Source organism: Fukomys damarensis, unplaced genomic scaffold, assembly GCF_012274545.1.
Source record: "Fukomys damarensis isolate Sample0158 unplaced genomic scaffold, DMR_v1.0_HiC HiC_scaffold_4, whole genome shotgun sequence".
NCBI lineage: Eukaryota > Metazoa > Chordata > Mammalia > Rodentia > Bathyergidae > Fukomys > Fukomys damarensis.
In genome coordinates, this window is record NW_022900916.1 from 28,369,162 (window position 1) to 28,395,106 (window position 25,945).

General features: G+C 34.7%; 1 long non-coding RNA gene and 1 pseudogene across 1 annotated transcript in view; both read right to left on the reverse strand.

Annotated features, from left to right (window-relative positions):
- Positions 1–676: 676 nt before the first annotated feature.
- Positions 677–25,945, reverse strand: part of LOC117283741 — a 61,524-nt gene continuing 36,255 nt past the window's right edge. The window contains exon 3 of the long non-coding RNA XR_004514775.1: positions 677–808. This is a non-coding gene — a long non-coding RNA (uncharacterized LOC117283741). The remainder of the gene's footprint in view (positions 809–25,945) is intronic.
- Positions 15,204–15,901, reverse strand: LOC104865033 (annotated as a pseudogene).

A 25,945-nucleotide genomic window follows, 5' to 3' on the forward strand; every position in this document is an offset into this window, starting at 1 on the left:
CACAACATAGCTAGGAAGAAAAAGTAATATTGTTCAGCACTGATTTGATCAAAACTGTAATTCCTGCAGAAAGGAAAAGGGACTTTTGGCCCAAATATAATTTTTAATGTGGTTTATACTTTGCAGAATCTGATTTGGGATCCATTAGTTTGGAGACAGCACATAAACAGGGCACCTACCTTGAAAGAATCTTTCAGCATTTCATGAGGGTAGATATTGCTATTTTAACATTCCTTTATTCCATGGTCTAGTATTTTCACTATTAAGCATTCACCCTGTCCCTTAAATTACCTAATGTAAGGTAACATCACTTTTGTCCCTAAAGACAAATGTTCAACCAACATGAAGAATTATTGACTAAAGTCCTATACTGTATTTACTACAAATATATATTTCTTCCCCATTTCAGTCCTTAAATAAAATCTACTCACTACTAATTAGTATCTAAGCAAAAGCAGGTCTATGAATAGTCATTACATTAGTTATGGATGCAGAGGGAAACCCATTTAACTAATTTCAAGCAAGTCACTGGAATACATTTAGCCATTTACGTTTATGATACACAAATAACAGATTTATTACTATCACGGGGCAAATTCCTTCTCACACAAGTACTACTGACTTCATTATCTGAGAGTTGGACTTAGCCCAAAGTGTATTGACTTACAATATTTTCCTTCATGGCAGGCATTCCATGAACAGTTGCTTTAAATTGAAAAAACAGACCCAGGGTTGTTGGGGGAGGCAGACGGAAGAGGATGTTTCAGCACTGGTAAGCAATGTGGTCACTGAATACAATGAACCAGTTCTGGTGAAAGAAAAGTCACAAATACTCCATTTAGAAAGAGAACTTAAATATTTTCTAGAAAGAGAGAGAAATAATTTCTTTAGGAAGAAATTTCCCTCAGGCAAATCTCAAAAATAAATGGTAACATTTATATAGTAATTACTATAATGCTTCCTCACTGACAAGAGAGAGAATTCAAAAATAAAAGAATCTTGGCCTCTAGAAAAAGCAGTGAGAAACCTCTGGCCTTAGTTTAACTTCTAGCTCGACCATGAAAAGTTTTCTAAAACCAAGTGTCTTTTGAGCCTCCCTTCTCTACCATTAAGAGCAACAAATACAGCTGTGCAAACAGCAGGACTATGTGTTCCTGTGGTAGGATGCATGCCCTGGCCCTTCTTAGAGGCATTGTCTTGCAGACATGTGCACAATCCCCCAAATTAGCAGGCTGAAAGAGGTATGAGGAGATCATGCCAGCATGAATGGGTAAAAAAATGTTACAAAGGCAGATTGATGGAGATTTAGAGGCAGTGAAAACAAGATTCTGACAGCCCTGCAGTTGCAGGTAACACAAGATGAGAAAGTGAGCATTACTGCTCTTTCCTTCCTATATATTTTTAACCACTTTTCTCTCTTTTATGCAGCATTCTATTCTTGCTTGTGAGATCACAGCCTCTGAGCTACTGTCAGGGTTTGAATCTCACCTTATATGTTTGTTGTATGATTTTGTAATTTACCTAATATCTTTCACTAAATTTCAGCTTCCTCATCTATAAAACAGGTAGAATAGGGCTGGGGATTTAGTTCAGTGGTGCTGCCGCCTGCCTTGCAAAGTCTGATCCCTGGTACCAAAAAATAAAAAATAAAATAGGTAAAATGATACCCCATGAGTAGGAGCATATCAAATACCTAGCAGGTAACTGGCTTGTGATAACTGCTTGAAAATTATGTCTACACCGCCCCTCTCCTCCGTATTTTATTGTTCTATTCTATGTGTCTTCTTCTTATCTTTCTTTTTTATCTGATAGAACTTTGAAGTCTTTTCAAAAAATTCCCAGTGTCTGGAGTAGGTGAGATGTTCCATCACAAAGGCCTATGGGCTTCATGGCTGTCTATCAACACCAAGTTTGCTGTTGATCTGATGAAGTATTTTTATAACAGTAAGTGTTAGGGAATCTGGAAATTAGAAAAGAAATATGCCTGATTCCTTTTAATCAGACATTATATAGTTGGATTCTTATTGGACAGTAATATAGAAGTTAGGCAGACTCCGGAGTACTGAAGAGACTTCCATCCAGCCAGACTCTGGTACAGGCTGTGTAACATCTCCTCTACAACAATGAGAACTGGGCACTGGGAGGCTGCTTGTTTAAAGTGAGCTTCAAAAGCAGAAAAGCATTCATAGAGCAAAAGTTGTGTTCAGTTAAATCATAGCTCAAATTTAAGCCTCTGTTAATTTTGAGGTAGTAATGTAAGTACTGTTCTGTAAAGTCTTTTTTTTTTTTTTGAGGGTCTAGAAAGAATTCTAAAGTCATTGCAGAAAGAGACCATTTTCTAAAATAGTAATGAAGCACTTGGAGAAAGATTTAGAAAAAAGAACTCAAGGGGAAGTAGTTTTTCTTTCCCTACCCTTTAAGAGTGCACTCCCTCCTTCAGTGAGCAACCTAGAGAAAAGCATTTGGGAGTGATTTGCTTATAGTAAACAACACTGTAGAATGCTCCTCTCTTCTGGGAACTCTTGGCCCCAGGGGTTTTTGGACACACCCCTATTGTAGTCATCCTTTTCCTGTACCCTAACTGCCCCAGGGTTCACTCCTTGGAGGGTTTTTTTTTTTTTTCCACTCCAAAAGCTCTATTCAAAGCAATTTTATCTCTAGAGGCTTCTCCTACCCCTTAAATAATGACCTCTCCCAAATACACTTTTTTTTTATTGTTTATTTGTACATTTTAGGAATACAGTACAGTTACAATCATAATTGGGATCCTGTACCTTTTCATGACAGGTCTTGGTTCTCATTTTTCCCCCTTGTCTCTGCCCTCCCTTCACCCTCTCCTCCCCTCCCCATTTACAAACACTTTATTTCCATCTTTTCATTTTCTCACATTTTTTTCTTTTCCCTTATTACCTTTCCCCTACCCTTCCCACTTTCCCTACACCTTTAGCCCTTTTCTTCCCATTTCACAATGTCAGTTATCTCATTAGGATCTTAAGTACTATTACAGTTTAGTCACACCACAGAAACTATTTGGTATAAATAAGTCACACATGTGTAAATACCAAATACACTTTTTAAACCTATTATAGCTCTAAAACTCACAAGCCATTCTGGCTGGTACCAGCTGATTGGTGACCATGTCTAACATCAAAATTGCCACCACTCCTCCTAAACTTTTCCCAATCATCTATAATCTACCTATCAGTTCCCAAGTAAAAGCAGCTCTGAAATCATTCTTCCTTATTTCTTCAATTTCCAAATACATGCTATCACCAAGTACTACTAATTCTACTTCCTGTATCTCTGTCTAATCTGTGCTCTTCTTTTAATTCCACTCATCATTTATATAGATTACTAAATTCTCTGTTTCTGACCTCTTTTCTGGCCAATTCTTGTATCAAAATGATCTTTCTCAAACACAAATCCAGTATTTTCTCTTTTAATAAATTTAATAACTTCTGATAGATCCCTTCTGCTTCTCAAAGTAAAAATAAAAATTCAAATAATGTTCTTTATAACCTTGCTTTAATCTTCCTTAGCATCCCTATCTCTTCCAATTCTCTCCTCTGCACCCAAAAAACCTTACTTCAGACTCTAGAGTGCATCTACAGTCCCCAGACACTGCATGATCCTTTAAGACTCCCTTCCTTTTGTTCCATTCACTGCATATGAAATGCTTTTTCTTGTCTGGTGGACTCCTTCACACTCTTTAAGATAAGTTCAACTGTCTCCCCTATGTAAAGCTTTCCATCATTGCCCAATACATTACTTATTTCTATGTGTGGGATCCTGGCTCTTTATCCCCATTTGGAATTTTTTTTTTTTTTTTTTGTACCAGGGATTGAACTCAGGTCCTGGCGCTTGCCAAGCAGGCAGCAGAACCACTGAGCCAAATCTCCAGCCCCGGAGGTACTTTGAAATATTTACTGCAAATACCGGTTTATGTATTTGACTCCCTGAACAAATGAGATTGAGATTGTGAGCCCTTAAAAGACAAGCATCAGCTCTGAGTCTTTTTGGTGTCCCCAGCTGTTCACCAAATGTTCAATAACTGCTAATTGTTATGGAAAAAAATCAGCTCTCCACACAAAAACCTCAGCACTCTCCCCAAAATGCTGCCTTTGCCCAAAGAGAGCTATTCAGGTCCATGAAGTCTTGCCTTGTACATAAATGAGTTCATAGCCAGAATAAGATTAGAATATGTTCCCTTAGTTTAAAAGAGAGCTTGGAAGGACACAGGGCAGAGAGGGAGAAAGCAAGGGATGATCACTCCTTTGGTGATTCAGTATGATTTCCCCTACAGAAAAAGGGATCTTGTCACAAAGTTGGAGAGTGAACAGAGAATTTTTCCACAACACCATTTTTTAACATGTACTTAAAAAGCAACCAAATAAAGTAACTACAGGTAAATGCTATTTGAGAAATTGGAACTAAAAATTTTTAAAACTCTTACCTTAGTGTTTCTTTAACCAGTCACCCTACCCATCTCTGAGCCTCTTTCTCCTTCCCTTTTCCTATTTTAACTGAGTTCATTTCCAGCAAGCGAAGAAAAGCTGAAATGGCCACTAGGAAATTTTTCTAGCCTCTATACCCAAATATCCCCTAAAAAAAATTTTTAATTTATAACCACAACATATGCAACTGGGTATTTTTAACTCTGAATCTAACCTAACTATTGTTCCTGTACACATTTCCTTAATTCTATGTGAGTAATAAATACACTCTTTAACTACAGGCTCTAATCATTTCCAAATGACTGATTTTTCACAACACTGCCACCATACACTGTCTTTATGTAAATAACAAAATATTTCTAAATTGCTTCCATTAGTATATAGCAAAACATTTGTTATTTGTTTTTAAATGGCTGGGAGGAATTGGAAGCATATTGCCACACACACAAAAAAATTTACTACTAATTTTCAAAAATATTATGTTTGAAAATGCAATATTTATACAGTAGCAACTAACTAAAATACAACAAGCTTTTATAAGTTTGTCCTTTAAAAACTATTAAAATAGCCTTAATGTGAAATATTTTAATGCCAATTCCATATCAAAGTTCTACAATTTTGCATTTCTACAGAGCAGAGTTCATGAACTCCTGCTAACCATGTTAACAATCTACTGGGTTTCTAAAGACTCAGCAGGGGTTGGAATTAGAAGGCTCTGCCACTAACATCAATAACAAGAGCAGTGACACTTAGAGGAGTTTTCCACCCTGCTCTGCAAGGAGCATCCAACATTCAGAGACTAGCCCATGATTGAGAAGATCTATAGTTAATAATTCCAAATAAAATCTAAAGGGACATGGTATTTCAGGTTTTGTTTATAACAGTGAGTTTTAAAAATTACATATATTTGTGAATATGTTGTGTATGTGCTAATATATATACAATGTTATAATAGTGCTATTTCTTAAAGAGCCTTACCATTGGGAAGAAATTTTAAGTTCAAATGTTTGTTTTCATTCATAGGGAAGATGTGAAGAAAAATAACAAATGTTTCTCTAGAAGGCAAAAAAATAGCTTGAATACCAAATTTAAGATGAAGCTTGTTGGACAAGTAATAACTCAAGCAATTCAGTATATCCTGGGCCCAAGGCAGATCAATTCAGAGATGCATAAAAACAAAGAGAATACATCTAAATTTATAGATATACATGAAAAGCTAGCTTCAAAGCATTTTTAAATTTAAAAGAAAATTTTGCACAATAGTAATTTATCTTCATATGCAGGAAAATATATTCCCACAACTCCCTTTTAAAACAATTTTCATCCAGTTCCCTTTCTTCACTCTTTCTCTATAAAAGCTGCTTTTTTAAAAGCTGGGTTATTCAGGTTTGGGTTTTTAAAAAAAAGCTCAGGAAAAGGCAATATTCAAATCTTAAGACTAAATTAACTATTAACTCTCTAGTAATTTTTCATCTTTCTTTTTGGAGGCCAAAGTAGTATAAAATATCTGTATTTTTGTTGCTGCTTGTGGCAGGAAGACAGTGTAACGCGTTGTTTCAATTTTTTCTGATCCTAAAGGAAAAATGATAGTGATACTGAAAGCAGTATTAATTCATAGTGGAGTCACTATGTCACATAGTGAATAGCATTAAGGCCATCTATATAGATTTGCATTCCAGTCTTCTGGATTTTTTATTTTTAGAAAGCTTAAATATTAGATATCCATACATTTATAATGCTCAAATTTGTTTTCCTTTCAGTTCATCATCACTATATAGTTATTGCACAACTGAACAAAGGAAAGAGTTTTGTGAGATTTCATTGGGTCCTTGTTAATTCACTCAAATTAGGCTAAATAATAAACTCAATTCGGGGTCCTTTCAGAAAAAGCTAATTCAATAAGGCTAAAACATTGATTTCATAATAAATCGCAATCTTATCTGCCCCAACTCCAGGAAACATAAACATGGTAGTCATGGCAATTTACACTAGGGAACTAAATTGGCTATTTTCTAAATTACTATATGTACAAATTTTGCCTTTGGGGAAAGTGCTATGTTACTTGTAATCCATGGGCAAGTTATTTATATCTGAAGACATTTCAACAATCAAAAAAGACAGTAAAGGGCCGGGGATTTAGCTCAGTGGTTTGGTGGCCTGCCTTGCAAGTGCAAGGACCCGAGTTCAATCTCCGGTACCAAAAAAAAGACAGTAAAAAAAAAGAGAGAGATAAGTTAATGAGAATGTATAGGAAAAATTTAACCCAAATCAGCACATTTCCCCATTACTTTCTTTCCACACACACTTCACCACAGCATACAGTCACAGACTAAATCAAGCACTTGTCTGGCTCAGTTGTTTGACAATTCCATTTATGTTGTAATGTCTTCTTTAAAAGGAAGGAAAATATTTAATTTGCTTTAAAACTTGAGTTTTCTCCCTTTTAGTATTACTATTTTACCAGATGATTTTGCTGTACTCAATTATGAATATTTGCTCAGCATTTCTAAAACAGACTCTCTTCTTATGGTAAACATATTCATATAAGTCTTACCTATAACCATATTTTATTTTTGAGACAGGATCATGCTGTCAATATGTTATCCAGTATGAGCTAGAATTTGTGATCCTCTTGCTTCAGCCTCCTGAGTGCTGGCATTACAGGTGCACACCACTATGCCTAGCTACCTATAATCATTGACAAGTGTGCAGTTCATTGGCTTTGAGTATATTCACATTACTATCGTCCATCTGCAGAATTTTCATAGAGTTTTCATAAATGTTTAAGTGATATTTCTATAAATTTTTAGCATATGTTTCTGAAACTACTGAAGCTTAAAACTTCACTAAATCTTTTGGGAAAAAAGAGAGCAGGGGATTTAGCTCAGTGGTGCCACACCTGCCTTGCAAGTGCAAGGTCCTGAGTTTGATCCCTGGTACCAGAAAAAGTAAGACTTTTGGAACACACATTAACACAACAGAAAGCAAAGTACCCTATCATCTGGATATTTCAATTAGAAACAGATGTTTTTAACTTATTTTGCATTATTTTATTAATCCTTCAAAGTTAAATTTAAAGTTTGATTTATCCAAATATAAATAATTGCTTTAATTTGCTATTGTTTTGTTATTGCATTCAGAGACTGGAAAGTGGGCTGATATATGGAAACCATGAAATGCACATATGGATAACATGAATACACTGAATCAAATACACAAGGAAACTTTTTACCAGCAGTTCTAAGACTTGAGTAAGTACAGGAGAACTCCATAAAATGCCAGTTCTATGTCTTACCCTTGAGGCTGACTTAGAAAATCTGTGTGGAGTCAGGAATCTCATTTTCTTTTTAAATGCTGTACCTGGGATTGAACTCAGGACTTTGCACTTGAGAGGCAGGTGGCAGCAACACTGAGCTAAATCCCTGGCCCTGGAATCTCAATTTTTTTGGGGGGAGGTGGGTACCAGGGATTGAACTTGCGCTTATGAGGCAGGCAGTGGAACCACTGAGCCAAATACCTGGCCTGGAATCTCAATTTTTAACAAGACTGAAATTTTTTTGTTGTTCTTTTAACTGTTTACAATGAAAAATGTAAACCTATACAAAATTAAAATACTATCTGACTACCTATGTACCCACCATTTAACCTCATTGCATGACTACTTTTTTTCATCTATATCATCACGAATTTAGCTTTCATACAGATTTAAAGATAATTCCAGATATTCAAACACTTTATCCAATAGTACTTCAATTTGCACCTCTAAATAATGATTTTTGGGCCAGGATTTAGCTCAGTGGCACCGTGCCTGCCTTGTAGGCACAAGGTCCTGAGTTTGATCCCTGGTATCTAATGATGATGATGATGATAATGATGATGATGATGATGATGATTTTTTTAACATTAACATAATAGAATAATCACACAATACTACCCCAAATAATCCTAATGTAACTGGTCGACACTCAAAAAACTGAGCCATTGCTTGCAAAAGAGAGTAATCAGTCACTGTCTAATTAGAGTGCTTGGAAATATAAAACTTGAGCTAGTTCATCAATTCAAACTCTTTTTGGTTCAAGAATAGTCAAACTATCCAGTTATGTTCTGAAACTGTCACTTTCAAGTCTTTAAAATATTACATTTTCACAAGGATAAAATTGGGCTGGGGGTTTAGCTCAGTGGTTCTGCTGTCTGCCTTGCAAGTGCAAGGTCCTGAGTTCGATCCCCAGTACAAACAAAAGGATAAAATTATCAAACAGGACTAAAATTTTAAAAAATAAAACCTTTTGGGGGGTTACTGATCTAATTTGGATGGGGGGATTTGAGACAGGTCTCACTATGTGGTTGAGGCTGGCCTCCACAACACCCAGGCTGTTGATCTAAATTTTTGTTGTTGTTGTTGTTCCGAAGATCGAACTCAGGACCTTGCTCTTGCAAAGCACGTGGTGGCACCACTGAGTTAAATCCCTGGGCCTGATCTAAGTTTTTTAAGAAAGAAGGTTTTTAGTTAAATAATATTTTTATAATGACAGTTTTCCTAGAGGAGCGACTTGTTTTTCCTCCAGAATTACTTGCCTTTCACTATATTAGAAAAAATATTTTTTTCAATGAACCTCAGAATAGTTTCCCAAAGTACAAGAAACAATAAACATGTCCTGATTAACTCCAAAGGCAAGACACTTGCTATTTCTCATAATCTTATCCATAGAATGCAGTGATCTCAAAAGGCTTACACTAAAATAAAAGCTGTATAAATTTAATTGCATGCTTCAGTTATACTTTAGCTCTGGTCTTTTATCTGCCTTATCATCTCCACTTGGCACTAACATTCAAAAAGCTCAAGCCAAATATTTCCTTGACATTTTTCTTTCCTTTCATCTGGTTCTTTAAGAACAAAACTAAAAGCAAAACAAAAGGAAAAAGGAGAGAGAGAGAAGGAAAGAAAAATAAAATCTTGGGTTTATATCAGAAATAAGTTTTCTTCCTTAACCTTAACCATGCAAATCAGGAATGTTTTTGCAACTTGATAAATTCAAAAGATATGCACTGTCAAACCATAGCATTTATATAACATTGGCAAATCACACATTTGGATTTTTCAGATATATTCCATTTTTCAGTACAGTGATGATCTGTGATACAGCTTATAAACTATCAATGTGGGAAGCCATAGATCTATATCAAAATTATGATATAAAATCCCACATATGTAATTACAACAACTTTAGAAACTCTAAGATGAAGGTGTTCCTTAGTCTTGTCATCAAAATAAGCATTTTTTAATATATAATATTTTGTACCAAGGATTGAACTTGGGACCTTGTGCCTTGCGAGTCAGGTGGCAGAACTACTAAGCTAAATCCCCAGCCCCCAATAAAATTTTAAAGATCATACATTTATGACGTATCATTTCTATTTTAAATATTTTACTTTTTACCAAAGTTTTTACTTGACGTGTGAAAGGTACAAAGACAAATCTCTCTTGCTCTTTGATAAGGTGTCAGAGCTTACGTACAGGTTTAAGAATAGATCTGTTGAACTATTTTTTTCCAACTTCAAGTTATGTATAAGAATTAGCAGCAGCCTGTTGAAAGAATTTTACCTGTAGATAATAGCCTTTATCTCACCTCTATCTGTCATGCTATCAATTTCTTTATTACAGGAGTTTACCTTTAGACAGCACATACACCAGCTGTCAATCTGTCTTCACCCTGAGACTTTGCAGCAAATCTCAGGTGTGTTGATGTTTTACTAAAATAGACTGTTTTAATTCTTTTTTCCAATAAAAACAGCTGCGGTAAAAAATGCAAGCCTCTGGCACTCCAGATGTGCTCCATCACACAGCATAACCAGAACTTTCAAAAAATTCCTGCCTCCCAGATTACAACTTAATATCTGAAGATTTTCTAGATATCACTCTGGTTCTAGTTTTACCTTTACCTCCAGATTCCATCCTTCACTAAAGCCCTTAAAAAATGGCAGCTTTAAAAATACTGAAAACATAAATATAAAAATTTAGTGGTTTAATCAATTATAGTTCATAAATGAATTATTATATGTTTATAAAAGAAAGAGGAGGAAAGAAAATATTAAAAAGGGTAAGAAATGAGGATGCTCTTACTCTGCAAAGATTTCTAAGGTATATAAGGTAAAGGGGAAGATATAGAATAATATTTACCTTTTTTTTCAGCTTTAATTGAGTTTATTAAAAAGAGAAAAATATTCATAATTGTTTTACATTCATATGTAAATTGAAAAGATACTGGTGTTGGGGTATGTTACAACTAGGAATGATAAATGATACAAGAGAATTTTTACTATATACCATCGTATGCTTTTTATTTCATTTATTTATTTATTTTGGTACCGGGGATTGAACTCAGGTCCTTATGCTTGCAAGGCAGGTGGCGGAACCACTGAGCTAAATCCAGCCCTCATGTTTTTTCTTTTAAACAAAATATATTGTCTATCTTAAAAGAAATAGTTTTTTCTTTATTGGCACCAGGGATTGAACTTGGAACCTTGCTCTTGCAAGGCAGGCAGGGGCACCACTGAGCTGAATCCCTGCCCAAGAAATGGTAGCTTCATTCAGGGAAAGGAGGCTAAAAGAAAACAACGCAGTTAAGTCCATTCTTAGGCAATTGGCACTACAGTTTGACACAAAGCATAAGTGATCAAGAAACAAAAAAATAAAATTTAGAAAGCATTAGAATTGGTTCTGGGTTGAAGAGCAAACTAATAGACCTACAAAATATTATTTACCAATGCTATATAGCTTTATTAATTTATATCTATGTTTTTAAAGAACCAAAAAGTGTTCTGAAAACAAATTAATTACAGCAGGGTTGAATGATGTCTCAGTCAGCCTTTTCTTCAGTTTTCTAAAAGCTGGACTGCCCATGGACTGCCTTCCTCAACCTTGATTTAAGGCAGCTCAGTGAAGTGTGAAGTGCCCAAGCCCTGGTGCAAAGCTAAGCTGCCCCATTTCTAGCTAGTAGTAGTATCTCATAAGGCTACTCTGAGTATTAGTTAAAACATAAAAGCACGTAGAACAGTGCCTGGCTCACAGTAAGAATGCTCTAGGTGTTTGCTATTTTACTTTTTCTTCAATTGTTTTGTTTGTCTTTCTTTAAAAGTGCACCTCTAGAGCTGGTTCTTATCTTCCTGATTCACCCTTGTTTCTCCCTCAACCGCCACCCCTTTACTTCTACCTTTCTTTTTAAAATAAAGATGCAGGGGCTGGGGATTTAGCTCAGTGGTCTGCCACCTGCCTTGCAGTGCAAGGTCCTGAGTTCAATCCCCGGTACCAAAATAATAATAATAATAATAATAATGAATAAAATAAAAATGCAACCTTCACTAAAATACACCCACAGAGTTTATAAGACAAGATCCTTCTAAAGAAAGATATTCATAAAATAGATTGTAACGTTTGTCAGAGAAATTCACAATTTAAAACTTGAGCACAAAGATAATTCCCACATTTCTCCTTTAGGTTGTAAAGCTATAGGTTATTTCATTTGATGCTCAAAGCAATACTTTGAGACCATCAGGGAAGATAAAGAATGAGGTTTGAAGAGTTGCATGACATTTGGTTTTAAGTGGAGGGGCGAGTTGCATGACAGTAACTTACATTAAATTTGTCACAATATCTGGCCAACTCAGTCCAATAATTTATTGAGCAGTTATTAGAATGTGGCCACTGTGCTCACCTCCAAGCTCCAAATGTTTTGTTATAAAAAGTTTACATGGTATGAAACCTTCTCTGTTCCATTCAACTTCATGATTATGTTACTAAGAAGCTATTGTAGGTAGCATTATATTATAGACAACTATTGTAAGGAACACAGATTCCCAAGATCATGCAAAAGATCTTGGGCTGCATGATCTTAGGCAAATAGCAACTCTAAGCCAGTTTTCTTGTCCCTATATGTGTGAATACTACTTACCAATCAGTGGTTGTAAGGGTTGAATGAAAGAATACAAAATGTTTATAAACTGTATAGTTTCATCACAGGAATTAGTTTTTGTTGTTATCTGATTTAGCAATGGAATGCAAGATCAAATCTAAGTGTGTGTATGGGGAGGTGAAAGAAAAACATCCTCAGGTACCCATCCCTTAAAAGACCTCCCAGGGAGAGTAGCAAGATTACAAAAACTCACACTGTTTCCCCTGTGGAGGTTACCCCTGAGCCAACAGGGGTAGGCTGCATGGGTCAGTCCCATTCTAGCAAATGTATTCCTTTCCATTTGCTCCAGTTGGAGGAAAGAGGTGAAGGAGGGCAAAACCAGACAGCTGGTGTGACATGAAACAGAAAGATCTATGTTTCACCTTAAAAAGGGGGGGAAGTCTGTGGGAAATAGTGGGAGAATGAAAAGAAGCAGGAAAGTGCTTGGGGCCCTTCAGCTGGTAAGTGAAAGAGAGGGAAGTAGCCCCAAGACAGATGCAATTCACACCCTCCATTTGTAATCAGAGAGTAGCTCACATGTCAGAAAAAAAGCTGTCTTCCCTCAGGGGAATCTTGAAGGCTGTCAATGTTCTAGCCATGAGAAAACGAAAAATCTATATGGAATATTCTAACATGTGGAGGCCTGATAGAGCTAGAGAGTGTTCTCTGGGAGTCTGACTCTTGCAGGCTCTCACTCGGTGGACTGGGAATGTCAGCGGGAGGTAGGCTTTACAGGGGAGGGGAAAGTGGTGTCTGGACCTGCTTGGGGATGGGCCCTCTGCTTCTGATTTAAGAAGGCAGTAGAGCGAGGCTGTTAGGAAAGCTGTCAATCAAAAAACCTGGGTTCAAATCCAAATTCCTTTGCTTGTGGAATCAGTGTGCTTTGAGATTGCTTCTTTTCACTAAATTGCTTAACGGTAGCAGCAAAGTTTCTTAATTTAGCTAAGCTTTAATTTCCTGTTCTGTCAAGGAGGGGCTAATAATAATGCCTTCTTCAAGGATGTTTTAATGAATAAGATAGTTTATAAAACAATTAGAAGGTCCTTGCACAAAATAAGCAGTCAATATATGTTGGCTACTAATGTGTTATTTCAAAAGTCAAATTTACTAATTTACCTTGTAAGAACTAGTGAATGGGAAGTTGGAGTTAAAGAAAATGAAAACTTTCCCGTAACGTTAAGCATAAGAATTGACCTTGCATACTCACTGGTAACTAAGAAAGTTTCATGTTTCTTTGTTATGAAGTTTTTAGATAAGTCAAACATACATATAGAAATGCAACAACTCCAGGGACTACCCATAACCAGAGCTGCGTTTGGATTCCAGCTTCACCTCCACTAGCTCTGTGACTTTGGACAAGTCATATAAATTGAGTGCTTCTGATCCACATTCGTAATATGAAGGTGATAATAATAGTATCTAGTAATGTTGGAATGAGGATAAAATGATTTATGACTCACTACAGGCTTTAATATGTCTCTGGAAAATGAAAAGTGCTTAATAATTGATAGATATTAGTGTTTCCCTCACTACAAAAACAATCATCATCATAATCGTCAGCATTACAGGGCTATTTGTTAATTAAATTTAAAGCCCACCTCTCTGACTAGGGAAAGTAAAATATACTCTGTACTGTGAATCTGTTTTTCCTCTCATCATAAGTAACTTCTAAAAATGTGTAACAGTCTTTTTCAAGAAGAAATAATTTACCAAGGGTATAACACTTTTAGATTGACCCACCCTATGATTTGGCTCTCACTGTGGTATTTTAAATAAACTAACCAGGAAGTTTTTCTGAAGTACTTGAAAATTTTTAATTGTTCCTGAGAGCTATGATTGGTGCTCTATATTTATGTATTATATTTTATAATCAAGCCATAACCATAAAGGGTAAATGTCTCCCAAAAAGTCTAGCAAAAAAAAAAAAATCAAACAAAACACATCTGCTTAAAGGTTGACCAGTTTTACAATAAATAATTCAGCATATTTTAAAAGTCAGTTCAGTACAATTTAGTAGTAATAAAAATTTATGTTAAGGGCACCAGAAAAGATAAATACTCCTTCCTTTATTCAATAAACATTTTCTCAGTGCCTGCTACAGGGCAGACACTGCCCTCTGTTTTAAATCAAATAAACTGTATTTGTTTACTCTTACAAAGTTCTTGTATTTATACTTACATTTCATTCAAATTTTTGCATGATCTGATAATATGGCATCCTAATTAAATCAGTTCAACTAAAAAAAAAAAAAAAAAAAACCCTGTCACTTTAAGAATCTGTAATGTTTTTTCCATTAACATTCCTCTCTGGTTTTATATACTTGGTCTGTGTTGTGGGATGTAGCATAAATTATCTGCTTTCAGCAAAATGAACAGCTGAAATGCAAGGCTGCTTGACAGTGCTTGTTAAGCCATTAGCTACTGTGATCTCACTCTACTGGTAGTTCTGCTTTTCAGTTGTCTCAAGAAGTCTGTAAGTAGTTCAAAAGATAGGAGTTTGACAATCTTGCCCAAAATAAGCCCAGAACTTTAAGCACCATGCTTAGGCATTAATAATCATAATGAAAACAATCTTGGGATGTTTATTTTTAAAGAAACTAAAAAGAACAACAGGATAACAGGGCAAGATGGAACAGTATTTTTAGTAAAATTTTTCTATCAGAGCCCAAGAAGAATATGTCTAGACTATATACATGTATACTTATATATATATATACTTTTATCTGTATATACTTTTTTCAGTTTGAGAGGGATCACCATTTATTAAATAGCCAGATTACAAAAATACCATGGCAGACACTTTAGTTCAGCCTTTTAATGAATCTATTCATCATGTCTTCCCTGTGGCCGCCATTTCTACCTTCTACAAAATGGGTGATCTTTTTCTTCCTTCCACCTCTGGAGAAGGTCATTTGAAAGGCCACAAGAAGTTGCTTCTTTGAAAATTTCCAACATTATAGATCTCATGAATCAGATATTCCATGTAGGTGATGTCTTATTTACCAAGAGATCAAACAATAAAAGTAGTTTCTGTCCAAATAATTTTCTTCTTATTGAGGTGACCCTAACCACTCTTGTAGATTCATTCATTTACTGACTTCAGGTTTGAGTACTGTCATGCAATACAGGGTTCCACAATCAGGATGGCAACTAAAACCAGATGCCACTGAAGATGTGGTAAAGGCAAAGAAGCTGTAACAGCTTTTGGACCTTTGGATCCACATCATTGATACGTCTGATCCTGATAACATGCCAATTTGGGTTCTACAGGTAAGTGGAAGTTGCCAGATTTTCTTGCCAGCCTAGCCCCTCAAATCTCAGTCAGTTACAGCTGCCTATATTCCTTGTGATAGTGCTTAACTTTTTCACAGATGAGCCTCCTCCTTGGGCAAACTTCTTTCTCAGGCATTTCATCTTTAGTTCTGCTTCATAAATGGTGCTTTCTTGATGTATCTTCACATGGCCGAAAGACAGAAAGGTAAAAATGCTTCCTTAAGCTTCTTCAATATGGGCACTGATCCTAATCATGAGGGCAGAGACCCCAACATAATCACATCTCAAAGGCATCATTTGTTAATATTATTGCATTCAAAATTATGGTTCAACGTATGAACTGGAGAGCAGAGGAGAAAACACAAACATTCAGACCATAGCCCATTCTAAAACAAAGAAATTGACAATATTTATCAAGAGCCTCACATACTTTTTCTTTCTTTCTTTCTCTATTTTTTTGGTACCAGGGATGGAACTCAGGTACTTGCACTTGCAAGGCAGGCAGTGGAACCACTGAGCTAAATCTCTGGCCCCCTTCATTTTTTTCTTATTCACTGTTTTTTCTTTCAGGTATTAATCCTATGGAAAAACTATAAACATGAAATAATTTTAAGAACAACAATATCCAAACAGTGTTCATGAAAATAAAAGAGTGTAAAATGTTTGGGGGGGCTGATTGTTTTGAGTTCTTTATATATTCTAGATAATAGTCCTTTGTCTGAGGAGCAGCTGGTACAAATTTTTTCACACGTTGTAGGTTGTCTCTTAGTTCTGTTGATGGTTTCTTTTGCAGTGCAGAAGCTTTTTAATAAGATGAGATCCCAGTTGTTGATTCTCTCTGCTAGTTCCCATGCTACTGAGGATTTGCTCATAAAGTCTTTTCCTATGCCAATGTTTTGAAGAGTTCTGCCTAACTTACCTTCCAGCAAGTTTAGTGTTTCTTTTTTAATATTTAGATCTTTAATCCACTTGGATTTTAGTTTAGTGCATGGTGAAAGATAAGGGTCTAGTTTTAATCTTTGGCAGGTTGAAATCCAAAGACCCGATTCAAAAATGAGCATCTGAAATGAACAGACATTTCTCAGACAAAGAAGTAAAAGCAGCAAGTAAATATATGAAAAAAGGTTCCACATCACTGGTCATTCGAGAGATGCAGATGAAAACAACACTAAGATTCCACCTCACCCCACAAAGAATGGCTGCTATCAAGAAATCACTCAATAACAAATGTTGGCAGGGTTGTGGGGAGAAAGGAACCCTTCTCCATTGTTGGTGGGAGTACAGACTAGTGCAACCACTATGGAAATCAATACGGAGATACCTCAAAGAGCTGGGACTAGAGGTTCCATTGGACCCAGCCATCCCTCTACTGAGTATCTTTCCAAAAGAATTTAAAGAATCATACCATAGTGATATATGTGCACCTATGTTTATAGAGGCACAGTTTGTAATAGCTCAAACTTGGAAATAGCCCTTTTACCCATCAGTTGGAGACTGGATAAAGATGCAGTTTTTCTATAAAATGGAATACTATTCAGCCATAAAGAGTGAGAAATTAGATTCATTCATAGGAAAATGGATACATATTGAGGATATACTCCTAAGTGAAATAAATAAGTCACACGTGTAAGTACTGCATAGTTTCTCTGGTGTGAAAACTATAATAGTACATAAAAGCCTAATGATATAATTAACAATGTGAAATAGGAAAAAAAGGGCTAAAGGTGTAGCGACAGAGGGAATGGTAAGGAAAAGGTAATAAGGGAAAAGAAAAAATATGAGAAAATGAAAAAATGGAAATAAAGTGTTTATAAATGGGGAGGGTAAGAAGGAGTGAAGGGAGGGCAGGGACAAGGGGAAAAAATGAGAACCAAGACCTGTCATGTAAAGGTACAAGATACCAATGATGAATGTAACTGTACTGTATACCTAAAATGTTCCAATAAACTCAATGAGAAAAAAAAATTACATTAAATTTTCCCTGCTAAAAAAACATTTTAAAAAAGAGTGTAAAATAATTTAAACATATAACAAAGGGCCAGAGCTAAATAAACCACTGCACATTGACTTTGTTTAACATTATATAACCATTCTTAAATCATAAAAATTATTTTTAAATGATGTAATAACAAAATGAAAAATGTCTAAGATGTGAGATTGAGAAACATAGTATCAAAATTATGCATCTAGGTCGACCATATATAAAAAGAAAACATCTCATAAAAATTAATTAAAATGAAGTACATAATAACATTTAAACAAAAAAGTAATTGAGATGTGTTATGTACACATACCAATTCCCCACAATAAATATGTACTAGTATAAAAAATTTAAAAAATAAAAATGCTACAAACACCAAAAAGAATACTGATAATAATTGTTTAGGAGTAAAATGCTAATGATCCTTTTCTATTCTTTGAATTATTTTGTATTTTCTAAACATTGTAAACATAAGGGTCAGGAATTTAGCTCAGTGGTTCTGCCTCATGCCTCGCAAGCAAAAGGACTCGAGTTCAATCCCTGGTACCTAACAAACAAACAATCAAATTACAAGCATATATTACTTTGCAAATAGAAAGATAAATGTTGACAGTAGTTAAAAAGCTACACAAAATCAAGCCATTAATATGATATCTTTGGATTATATTACTTTACTAGTGTATAGTATATAGCTAACTTTGTTAAGTAAAAAATAATTAGGTTATGATGTATGTATTTCAAGCACTGTTAGATAACCAAAAAAATGTAAACCCAATTTCTTCTGCCTGTATTAAAAAATTAAGATCAATAATTTTAAGCAATGATTAAAAAGTCACTTCTCTCTCTTCTATTTCTCAAATATGCTATCATCTACTGTGAGAGTCTGCCTTAACAGCTCTACAGGTGAGTCATAAATGCTATTATCTTTAAGATTATTTCAGAATTCATTGCTATCATTTATTTTCACTTCTAAATCTCATGCTTCTTAAATAAAGCTGTTCTATTTGAAAGAATTATATTTTCCCATATTTTCAGCAAGCTTAAATTCCTTTTCTAGGTCATCACCATATATCAAGATTAGCAAGTTTTCCTATTGTAGCATAGTACTACATATTTCCATACTGGTGAAATTTTTAAATGACAAAAAAAAAACAAGTGTCTCTTCAAATTTCATTCCATAAAAACATATTTTTAGTATAAGTGCTTTTATATTACCTTGAATATGAAATTCAAAGTATTTGCTTTCAAGTACTTTGCATGTACCTTAAAGGCATAGCTCTTACTAATAGTTGTAACTCATTCTCTTTCTGGTAATAGCTGTAATGTTTCACTTACTTGAGAATAACCTTTACTGAGAGAAATTCTAATCTTGAATTTTACCATCGCTCTAAGTTAATTTTATGAATACAGTTTATTTTTTGGTACCAGGGATCGAACTCGGGACCTTGCACTTGTGTGGAAGGTGCAGCACCACTGCAGCTAAATTCCTTGCCCATGATACACTTTTCTATTGAATTTGTTCACTCACATCTAGTTGACCCAAATGCTTTATCCAGTGACCAAATCAGGTTAAAAATAAGAGTAGTTAGATGCTAATAAGATGCTATTTTAAGAGGAAACAAAGTGCATTGAAGCTAGACTAGCACTTATTCTGTAAAAATGCACTATTTCTTTGACACACAAATATTATATTTTACCAATAGGAGAAACTGTGACAAGCTGGCAACTAAGCTCATTCCTAAAGAATTGTTTAACTATTTTGTCTACAGATATGCACTGAAACTTTTTAAACAAAAATATGGGTAAGGATAAAAAGTGTGTCTCTTTCACCTTTGTAAACCCAGTGTCTTGCACATACCTACACAGTGCAGGTGTTCGATAAATGTTGTTAGACTACTGACACAATAATATGATTGATTTATTGAAAAGCAATTGCCAAATTGTACCACATTGCAATAGGCACTGTGGCTAATTAACTGAGCTTATTAATACAAGTTGCTGGGGTGCAGAACTCAACTCCCCAAAGGATCTTTTGGCATTATTCTAGTCACAATTTCATATCTTGTTCCAATAAGCCATCTCTTGGGTGAATACAGGGAAAATTAGATGAGCAGGGAGAAAGAAATAGTTTAACACAATGTATCACTACTGAAAGACAGAAAATTTACAAATTACACTGATAATAAGTGTTCTGTGCATGTCCTTTTGACATGGAAAAATGCAATGTTTCAGTATGTGAGACTTGGTTATAAGAATAAAATAATAAGATTAACTACAGATTCTTAAACTAATACAAACTAATATCCAATCCCTATCTTATTTTATTGTAATCAAAAAGCTTGTCAGAGTCCATTTCTGACTAAGTCTCTTCTTGTGATTATTAGGAAAGGTTAACTCAAAACATTTGGTTAATACAAGGACTTCTTTTTGAAAAATGAATTATGATAAATTGTAATCCAAAATAAAAAAAATTTATGGATACGAGACATAAATTTTAAAATACATCTTCCCAGTGACCCCCAAATTTGAACACAAAATTTTTATTTGCATTCAAGATTTTACTAGCTCTAATATCTCAGGAAAGTTAATCAGTTTCTGTCTGCACATTTTCTCACTGTGTAAGTGGAGATAATACCATACTATTTACTGCTTTACATTAGGGAAATGCTAATTAAAACAATTTTGAGATACTGTCTTACTTCAGAAAGAATGGCTGTTATCAAGAAATCAAATGATAACAAATGTTGGCTAGGCTGGGGGTGGGGTGGGGGTCCTTCTACATTGTTTCTGAGAATGTAAACTAGTACAACCACTATGGAGATCAGTATGAAGATTTCTCAAAAACTAAAGCTAGAAATTCCATTTGACCCAGCTATTTCCCTTCTAATTATTTTCCCAAAAGAGTCTGTTGAATGTATATTTCAACAATACATGCATATCCATGTTTATAGCAGCACAATTTAAAATAGCTAAATCTTGAAAACAGCCTATATACTCATCAACAGATGAACTGACTAAAAAAATGTGGTATTTATACACAATGGAGTATCACTCTATTACAAAAAACAATAAACTTGAGGAATTTGTAGGAAAATGGATACACCTTGAGGCCATAATGTTAGTGAAATAAATCAGATACACAGGTTTAAATATTGCATGGTTACTCTTGTATGAGAAACCCAAAATATAAAGAGCAAAATAAAATATAATAGGAAGTAGAGAAGTCTTTGTCAAATGGGAAGGGGAATAAGAAATGGAGAAGGGAGAGAAGGAAAGGAAAAGGGATTTTAAGAGAGAGAGAGAGACAGAGAGAGACAGAGAGAGTGTTGCAGGAAAAAAATGAAAATAGGTGTGGGGATTTAGCTCAGTGGTACCATACCTGCCTTGCAAGCACAAGGTCCTGAGTTTGATGCCCAATACAAAAAGAAAAAAGAAAAAAATTGAAATATAGCTTTTGCAAATGGAAAGGAGAACAAGAGTTGGAGGGAGCCAGGAGGATAAGAAGGAGAAGGAGACAAAAAAAAATTAAAATGTGTTATGTACGTGTACAAATATCCCATAATAAAAGCAATCATTATGTGCTACAAACATGTAGTAATGAAAATTTTTAAAATATTACTGCTTTACAGAGAATTCTGTATGAATTAATTGGTTAATGGTGTTAAAGCATGGCCTAAGTACCAAATGCTATCATTAGTGTGCACTGTATAGCTCTCTGCAATTATCTGCCATCTTAAAATGCAATAACTTGCAAGGATTCCGCTCTCCTAGAATATTTACAAAAGGTTAGAGAAAGTTCAAGAAGTTTAAAAAAAGGCATGTGGAATACAGTAGGGTAGAAAAAAGGAGAAATTTTGAATTTGACACATTTTATTGCTACTTCTTGTTACATTGTTACATGCTTCTTGAAATTATACATTATTGAGCCAGGGATGTAGCTCAGTGATGAAGCTGCCTGCCTCTCAAGTACAAGGTCCCAAGTCTGATCCCTGGTACCAAAAAACAAAACAAAAACAAAAAAAACTGTCTCAAAGAAAATCATTCTAAAAAAAGAAATTATACATTATTTTACTAGAAGAAGAATTTTAACCATACAAATTGTGAGTTCAAAATACGCTATACAGCTTTAAGATATCAATGTAACTAGAAATTCATAATAATCAATTAAAAATAACAATGAGTTATAATAGAATAAATTTAGAATATAAGCCATCAAATTATGCACTAGGATGACTCTATAGCCAGGTTTGCTTCTACCACTTCAGGCTAATAAGGTGTCAATTCCATTTAATTATTAATAGCCACCCCCCTTTCAGACTCACAGGTGATGCAGTTTGGATAGGCAACCATATGATAACTACACTCAAAATTCTTAGAAATTTTCTCTGTACTACTGATCTCAACAGAATTAGTTCAATTACCGATCACAAGAGAATGGAGGTATAAGGAAAGGGGGATCAAATCATATATGTTATTTTACTAAATGAAGATGGCCTCAAGAATTTATATAGAAGACAGTGTATTATTTCAGAAAAAATTAAAAGCTGGGTTGATGAGGGAAAAAAAAAAAAAAGCAAATAGCCAGACTTGGTAGCACATGCCTATAATTCCAGCATATTGGGAGGATGAAGCAGGGATATCATAAATTTAAATCCAGACTGGGCAACTGCGCAACTTAGCAAGACCAAATCTCAAAATTTAAAAAAAAAAAAAGGAGGGTTGAGACTCTAAGTCAGTAGGAAGACCCTGAATTCATTTCCCAAAACTGAAAAGACAAACAAAAATGACAAATAGTTGATATTAGCAATTACTTTGCTCAAATACTTGTCCATCTTTATTGAAAAATCTTAGGTGATTTTTACTCTAGGTATTCCCAAAACTAAAAAATTCCTTAGTTTCCATTTTGAATTACAAAAAATATTTAAATGCAGTGTGTTTCAGCTGTACCCAGACAATCCATACCTTCCAGGTGCCCCATCTTCTCTTACCTCTTCACATAGTTCAATCTATTTGATTTTAAAAACATCCTTAGTTCCTTCTCCTACTCAGCCACCCTTGGGCTCAATTCTGACCCCAGTCTCCACATTCAATTTTAACCCTGTACAGTAGTGATTTAATGAGCTTCAACTCAATATCACAGAACTAGCTCAAATTGTCCCTTCTGAATGGCCCAAACAATTCAGTTCTGCAAAGAACATTTTGGTCTTATTCCACAGGTCACTGGTGTGCATCAGATCTTTGTTTATGGTCAGTGTATTGTGATGGTCTCACTCCTGATCTTGAATTGATACTTCCATCTCTAGGGTATAGGACTTTGTCAGGCCCCTCTCAGGTAAGAAAATTCTGCAAAGGGCCAGGGATTTAGCTCAGTGGTTCTGCCGCCTGCCTTGCCAGGGCAAGGTCCTGAGTTCAATCCCCAGTACCAAAAAAAAAGAAAATCTGGCAAAAGATCAAAGTCCCGAGGCATGAATTTTGTAATACCAATCTGACCATGCTGATATTCAAATACCACATATAGTACTCCTGAACTGTGCATGCCTGGGCTTTGCGTGCCTACTGAGGAACAGCATTATCCCATTGTACACTTTCAAGATAAATATAATTTTACTGCCATATCTTTTATCTCATATACTATGAAGTGCTCAATGTCCGGACTTCCTCTCTAAAACTACCTAGAGGGTTTCCTACTAATGGCTACTTTACATGAGAGTGCAATTACACTATTACTCCTTCCCTCAGTGGCATTTCTGTCCCAAGTGGTATGCTCATTCTTGACTCTATTTCTGACATATCACTGAAAATTTCTGTATTGGTATTTTCATTTTACACCTATACCTAAAGAATTAATTATACTAATGCGGCAGGTTCTCTATAAGAAAGAAAATACTCTGTTGCAAAATAGTCTCAGCATGTTACAGATTATTAGAATACTTGGCATTTATGAGTTTATAAATTTTCAATTTACATAGGTCCCCTGGGAGTTACTAAAATTTCCAGATAAAATTATAAAATTCCACACTAAAAACTGTTTATATGTTATGATTGGATTATGTAAGAAACAAGATCATGGATATCTTAGCAAAGCCTTAAAATAATCCACAAATAGTAATGTACTTCACATATAAGTAAATAGTTAAGTTAGAGTAATGCAATTTTTTGAAACATCTATTTTGTATTTTTAAAAGAGGATTTATAATATTTATCATAAGATAATACACTAAGCATGCTGAAAAACACTATAGTTTTCAATTCCTCCTTTTTAAAAAGCTCTTCTTTAATCAAATAGTTTAGCTATAGATTGATTTTAGATCATGCCCCCTTTCATACGTACATGTGTGTTTTTGAGAGTACCCAAAAGGTTAACAGCTGTTATATATCATTATATACTAACAGTTTGGTCTAATGCATAAAGATTCAATCAGAAATCTTAATATTTTCTTGTTAGCTCGATAGCTCTGGCAAGCCACTTAGCATCTATCACCTCTGTTTTTCTTTCAAAATGAAAAATAATAATTGTTGAATTAGAAAAATACATATAAAGTATATTTATATTAAGAGCCTTTAATGAAAAATGAATGTAAACTAATATATTATAAAGACCCAGTTCTTGGAATATGACTGAGAGTATTGGCTATGGAGTTTAGAGTATTAATATATTGAAACACTTTAGTAAATATCAAAACATTTGGACAAATTTTCAGTAAGAAGCACAGTATGCCACACAAAAAATAGATAATTCTTTCCAAGGCCTAATGGTAGGATTTGCAATCATAAAGAAAAGAATTTCCTTGAAGAAACTTTAGTTCTAAAACGTATGGTAGTAATTCCACATATTTACCAACTATAATGACAGACTTTGAAAAATCCTGCATTTCCGTAAATTATTAAAGGAATATTGAAGTAAAGATTATTACCATTCTAGTGTTTAAAAAGTGTACTTTCAAGTTGTTAAATGAGTGAAACAGAGATCTATTATATTAGCAAAAATGTTACTCACCATGGGAATTATTGCTATTAACAATAGGAAATGAATCATTAAAGACATTAAAATTGAGTAGAAGTATTTTTCAATCGTTTAAATAAAAATCTTTGTGCTTTACAATAAAACTTGCATTTGTAGCTTTTTTTTTTAGGTACCAGGGATCGAACTCAGGTCCTTGTGCTTGCGATGCAGGTGATGGAATCACTGAGCTAAATCCCCAGCCCCTGTTAGCTGTTATTTATTTATTTTTGGTTTTTTTGAGACAGGGTCTCATTATGTTGTTCAGACTGCTCTGTAACTCACTGTGTATCCCAGGCTGGTCTTGAACTCAACTACATAGTGAGACCCTGTCTCAAAAAAACAAAAAAAAAAAGTAATTCAGCAATGTTTGTTATACTCTATTCTCTATTCTACTCTATAAACATTACCCCTAGTATAGCACTACCAACCAGCTACCTATTTCAAGTTTAGAAAACTACAGTAGTCCCTGTTTAAAGGTTTCATTTTCCAAGATTTCAGTTGTCCTCAGTAAACCATCTGAAAACATTAAATGGAAAAATTCCAGAAACAAAAAATTCATAAGTTTTAAATTGTGCACCATTCTTAGTAGCATGATGAAATCTTGTGCTCTCCAGCTCTCTCCTACCCCAGACATAATCACCCCTTTGTCCAGCATAGTCACACTCCCTGCCTATTAGTTACAGTTACTTAGCAGTTGCCTTAGTTATCAGATCAACTGCAGTGTCATCACAATGTTTGTGTTCAGATAACCCTTATGTTGTTGCCTAAAGCTACATCACAATGCCTATGCCATTCACCTCATTTCATTTCATCATGAGGCATTGCATCATCTCATATCATAACAAGAAGGAAGAGTGCAGGGCCAGGGATTTAGCTCAGAGGCGCCACCACCTTCCTTGAAAGCCCAAGGTCCCCAGTTCAATCCCCGTAACAAAAAAAATGAGTGTAGATATTTTGAGTGAGTGAGACCACAATCATGTAACTTTCATAAACTAATCCTGTTCATAGATATTATATATAGAGAAAATATATAAAGGATTCAGTACTATGCAAAATTTCAAGAAGCCACTGGAGGTCTTGAAACATATCCCTCATGGACAAGAGGGTATTATATTTACACTCAAAGATATCAGATTCTCAATTATTAGCTTTCTTGCCATATGTGTTAAATTCCATGTAGAGAGCTTGATAAAATATAAGATACTGTATTAGTCAGCTTTACCACTGCTGTTATAAAATACCTTAACCCCTGCAATTTAAGGTTAATTTTCCTCATAGTTTCAAGA